The sequence below is a fragment of the Coffea arabica genome, chromosome 3c, assembly GCF_036785885.1.
Source record: "Coffea arabica cultivar ET-39 chromosome 3c, Coffea Arabica ET-39 HiFi, whole genome shotgun sequence".
In the NCBI taxonomy this organism is placed as follows: Eukaryota; Viridiplantae; Streptophyta; class Magnoliopsida; order Gentianales; family Rubiaceae; genus Coffea; species Coffea arabica.
This window is the reverse complement of record NC_092314.1, coordinates 6,982,649-6,988,539: the sequence shown is the minus strand read 5'-3', so window position 1 is coordinate 6,988,539 and position 5,891 is coordinate 6,982,649. Positions and strand designations below refer to the sequence as shown.

Genomic DNA, 5,891 nt, shown 5'->3' with positions numbered 1-5,891 from the left:
TATATATATATATATATATATATATATATATATATATATATATATTTTATAGTCTTGCCCAATCACAACCACTTCAGTTAGATTCCATCCAAATGACAATAAGAAGAAAAGCTTTAGATGCCAAAGTGCAATTCAATCATCCCATTCTAAAGTCTGTCAGTATAAAATTCAAATCACCTGTATGACCAAAACCTTCTAATCCCATTAGATTATGGAGCTTAACAAACTTCATTTATTAGCACCTTCTCAAGATTAAACTTACTACACAAAGCACTGAGTTTGAACGATCGATTTTTCTAACGGGTGTCTAACACACCTACATTCTACCCAACCTATCATATATATATATATATATATATATATATATATATATATATACATATACACTAATAATTACTACTTTCTCTTACATTTATACACTTTTCCTAATTTATCTCCTTGCATTTATATATTTTTTCTAATTAATTTTATATTTTTAAAAATTTAACACCTAAAATATATATTAACGAGTGTCCACTTGAAATGGAGCGTTGAATTATTAAATGTCAATCCACTGAGGTGCAAGGTCTTGCTATAATAATTTCATTGATCATCTTGTGCAGGAGTTTGCCATATATTTTATTCTGTCTTTTGTAATTCACTACGAGCCACGTATCGTTTAAGCTTGAGGTCCAGGTGGTGCTATGGACAGTGGATTTCTCTGCTGGAATGGGCTCATTAATGTCGGTTCATCGTTCAAAAATGTGTTTGGACTGAAAACAAGGCGGGCACTTTTTATTTTATTTATTTTTTGGTCAAAAAACATCAAAGGTGTAATTATCGGCGTTGTTTGGCAGGCAAGTTTTTTACTAAGTTTGTCTGCTATAAGTTTTTTAAAAACTTTAATTACAGTAACTTTAAAAAATTTTTCAAAAGTTTTAAACTATACATTTCAAAATATTCAAAAATTTACATACTTGAAAATTTTTTTTAAAAATATCTACAGTAAATTGCAGTAAAATTTTAGACAAACACCAAAAAAACTCACTTGCCAAACGGTAACTAAGTAATATTTATTTATTCAAAATAACTAGATAATATTTAATGGATTTGTCTAATGAGTGCTCAGTGAGTGCACGTTAATACATAATTACATTTTTTAAGAAAATGAAGTTAAATTAAAGAGTAGGCAATAATTATTAGCATATGCATTCACACTATATGTTTTTTATAATTATGTGTACTGACAAATTCTGATAAAAAATACCCTATACTTCGTTGTTTAATAGGATGCTCGTTATGCTTTTGTTAACTATTCGGTATTGCAACAGGCAACCAACAAATTAAATTCTCCCATTTAATGATTCAAAATAAATACTACCAATCAATTCATTTAATACTCCACCAAATACTCAACCGACCCACTTTCTCTTCTTACCTGTTCAAATTAAATACCCATTAAAGCCCTCCACCGACCCCCGCTTCTTCAAACATATACAGCCTTCTTCCACCTGAACATTCACTCTCATTTTTCTCTAAAATCTATCACCAGTAAAAAATTCTCAACAGTTAAAACACAGCTAAATTTCCTACTTCACTTGCACAACAGGTACGCTTCCATCAATTTCCACTATATTTTGCAGCTGATAACTGAATAATTTACTTTCAACATATTTAATCCTTTCATTGTTTTTACGTCTATAATTCTTCAAACATAAAACAGACCTAACTCATAACTAATATGATTCACTGTTTGGTAGATTATTTTGCTTCATTTTACATTCCGTTTCGTTAAACATTTCGTTTTCCATTCACCGAATCCATATACAATTTAATAACCAACAGTTTCATAAACTCTCTACAGTTAGATGGACAATGATATCTTTGTTTCTTGGACACTAACCGTCCACATTACACCCCAAAGACAGAAATTATACAAATACTATTTAGTTACGCCCACTGGCCATAAAACACTTGCTGCTACAGCTTTGCATAAAGATCCCAAACACTATACCTACAAATACAGCGAAACATTCATTGAACAACATTTTGCCCTCGTTGAAGACGTTGGCCTTTTTGAGCTTAAAAATGCTATTTCCATTGCTAAGTGGTTGGAACGCGTCCTTATGTTTGTTTCTCCGCACCCACCAGGTAATTGTAAATTGTTATCATTTACTTACTATCTTACAAAAATCCTATATTTCTGAGTATTTGCTAAAACAATTCTTGTTTTTCCAGATGCTCCTCTTCCTCACTTCATACCTGATATATATGGCCCCCTACCATGCTGTTTCACAATTCGTTTTACAAAAACTCAAACACTGGTACTTCTCTGATAATATAATACAAATTCCTTTTTTCCCTCCACAAATTTCTAACAACCACAACCTAACATATTCTTAACTGAACAGCGATTGCCGCATGATCTTATTCCAATGATACAACACTGCAGACAACCATTCCTAACCATCAAAGGAAAAAATGCACATTGGCTGATTGCCTTGAGAAACTTTCAATTTGCTGAAGGCTGGAATCAATTTGCAGCAGACCATAAACTAACCACAGGTGACATCATTCTATTTAAATATTTAGCAAACATGGAGTTCAACGTAGCCATCTTTAAAAAAAAATTGCCAGCAACAAATATTTCCTTGGACAACACAATTAACCCAAAAACTCCACCCAGATCCATTCTCGCAAATGCATTTTGATAGAACTAACTGTGTTTACCAGCAAGTTATCACAGGCTTATCGGATGACTTCACACAAGATTTAAGTTTTCCGGCATTTTTCCATCACCTCACTGATGATGACGCTTTTCGCCTGGTACCTTTTATCTTTATACAATTACTATGATAAATTATTACCCAAACACCCTAACTTATAATATATTTTCACAGAAACCACCATTTAATATCATCGCTCCAAATTGGCAAAATAACCGTCCTTTCCTCATTCATGTCCACCGACAACAAATACATGCTTACCTGCAATACACAGACATTAATGTTACTCAGCATTGGATTCAATTTCTGGACCAAATTCATGCGGAGCCAAATGAACTCCTGTTCTTCCTGCCAACAACAATGCTCACCTATCAGGTCATCGTGTTTGCTGAAGACGGCATCGAAAAATATGCTGCAGAAGACACGAGGAGGGTACTTCAATCATATCAATTTGAGCCACCACACCCAATCTGATCCACAAACTGTTTTATCTTCCACTTTGATGCACACGCTTCCAGAAACTGTTTTATCTTTGTATTGTATCCACCAATATATATATGTTCTACATTTCTATCTACTATGTAAGGCACAACCAACAAACAATATTTTTGGCTACAGTCCGGACAACCTTTTAATTTCCTTGAGTTCTTGTGGTAGCTTCCCTTGGCACCACGTGGCACCTCCACAGCTGAAGTCTAGCTTCTTTCTTTTTCCTGCCGTTGTTTGTTTCATTGGAGCCTGTTTTGTGAGCTGCAAAGGTTTAGCACTTTTGGTCAAATGCAAGGTACCGTCGAATGCAAGGCATGTCAGAGTCCCTCAATGTATATCATTACCACGTTGCCTGATAACTTTAAAAGTAGATTCTTTTCTGTCAAAAAAAAAAAACCATTACATTGTAGTACTTTGTACTTTTATCATCTATTCACCGTTAGATTTATAGAATGCCCAACATACCTGATGAATATATAATGAATACCCAGAAAACTCCATTTACCGCTCTACTATTTATCCCTGCCCAATTCATGACTGTCTTACTATCAAGCCTGACACCACCCACAATATCTTCGCTATTACCGACATCACTCTCCGTCTATATCAATCGCTATAATATCTAATTTACAAATTCCTGCTTTCACACTCATCATTTCCCAAACCAAACTTCCTTCCCACCACCACACTGCCATTGTTCCTAAGGTAATCGTCGTTCTCCTCTTCTTTCTTGTTTTCCACTCTCCAATCCTTCTGCACTTTTTCATACCATATATCTAAAATTTTTTGTTTCGGCTAATTCTTCTTCAACTATTCCTATATGTTTTTTTATCACCATTCTATGCTATCATATGCACTAACAATTTATAAATTACCGCTTCTTATTTATAGTTTTAATTTCACATCCACTGCAGTTTTAATTAATGCTCCACATTCATAATTTCCATTTTTGGGTGCTCTTGAAACTTGAATGATGTGAAATTGTTTTTCTTTGCGCTTTTATCAACTTGCGTGCAATTCAAATCCACTGAAAATATCCCATCGCTTTTATTCCTGCTACCTGCCTCCATCGCTTTCAATTCTTCTTCCACCCACTCCACTATTTTCTTTCTTATTTTTCAACAGCCACGCATACGCAAACAAACATATAGCAACCCAATATACCACAGAATCCTTTCCCTTACTAAAACAAATTAAATTCTCCCATTAAACGGTTCAAAATAAATACTACCAATCAATTTATTTAATACTCCACCAAATACTCAACCGACCCACTTTCTCTTCTTACCTGTTCAAATTAAATACCCATTAAAGCCCTCCACCGACCCCCGCTTCTTCAAACATATACAGCCTTCTTCCACCTGAACATTCACTTTCATTTTCCTCTAAAATCTATCATCAGTAAAAAATCCTCAACAGTTAAAACACAGCTAAATTTCCTATTTCACTTGCACACCAGGTACGCTTCCATCAATTTCCACTATATTTTGCAGCTGATAACTGAATAATTTACTTTCAACATATTTAATCCTTTCATTGTTTTTACGTCTATAATTTTTCAAACATAAAACAGACCTAACTCATAACTAATATGATTCACTGTTTGGTAGATTATTTTGCTTCATTTTACATTCCGTTTAGTTAAACATTTCGTTTTCCATTCACCGAATCCATATACAATTTAATAACCAACAGTTTCATAAACTCTCTACAGTTAGATGGACAATGATATCTTTGTTTCTTGGACACTAACCGTCCACATTACACCCCAAAGACAGAAATTATACACATACTATTTAGTTACGCCCACTGGCCATAAAACACATGCTGCTACAGCTTTGCATAAAGATCCCAAACACTATACCCAGGGACGGAGCCAGAAATTTATTTTTTGGGGGGCTGAAGTGTATTAAAATTTTTTTTTTGTGACGAAATAAATATATTTAATAAGTAAAATTTAGAATCAATAATTATAAAAATAATAAAAACATATAATTGTACATACCCAAAAATTTGTTATTGATTAACACTTGAAGTATTGGTAGTTGTTGCACTCGAATAACGAAGAGGAGGCAATTGCATTCTGCGAGTCTTCATCCGTTGAAAACGCTGCAATATTTGCTCATTTTCAATTGTTGCAAAAATATCCTTCTCGATGTAATACCTACAAATACAGCGAAGCATTCATTGAACAACATTTTGCCCTCGTTGAAGACGTTGGCCTTCTTGAGCCTAAAAATGCTATTTCCATTGCTAAGTGGTTGGAACGCGTCCTCATGTTTGTTTCTCCGCACCCACCAGGTAATTGTAAATTGTTATCATTTACTTGCTATCTTACAAAAATCCTATATTTCTGAGTATTTGCTAAAACAATTCTTGTTTTTCCAGATGCTCCTCTTCCTCACTTCATACCTGATATATATGGCCCCCTACCATGCTGTTTCACAATTCGTTTTACAAAAACTCAAACACTGGTACTTCTCTGATAATATAATACAAATTCCTTTTTTCTCTCCACAAATTTCTAACAACCACAACCTAACATATTCTTAACTGAACAGCGATTGCCGCATGATCTTATTCCAATGATACAACACTGCAGACAGCCATTCCTAACCATCAATTTGCAGTAGACCATAAACTAACCACAGGTGACATCATTCTATTTAAATATTTAGCAAACATGGAGTTCAACGT

General features: G+C 34.0%; 2 long non-coding RNA genes across 3 annotated transcripts; both read left to right on the top strand.

Annotated features, from left to right (window-relative positions):
• Nucleotides 1-1,804: 1,804 nt before the first annotated feature.
• Nucleotides 1,805-3,553, top strand: LOC113735485 (uncharacterized). Of its 2 annotated transcripts, XR_011841539.1 has the most exons (4): nt 1,805-2,130; nt 2,218-2,303; nt 2,391-2,805; nt 2,880-3,553. It is a non-coding gene; the product is annotated as an uncharacterized lncRNA (long non-coding RNA). The 2 variants fall into 2 exon arrangements; XR_011841538.1 differs by having other exon boundaries at nt 1,807-2,130; nt 2,391-3,553.
• Nucleotides 3,554-5,388: 1,835 nt separating this feature from the next.
• LOC113735475 (uncharacterized) lies at nt 5,389-5,817 on the top strand. The gene is made up of 3 exons (XR_011841844.1): nt 5,389-5,495; nt 5,583-5,668; nt 5,756-5,817. It is a non-coding gene; the product is annotated as an uncharacterized lncRNA (long non-coding RNA).
• The last annotated feature ends 74 nt before the right edge of the window (nt 5,818-5,891 follow it).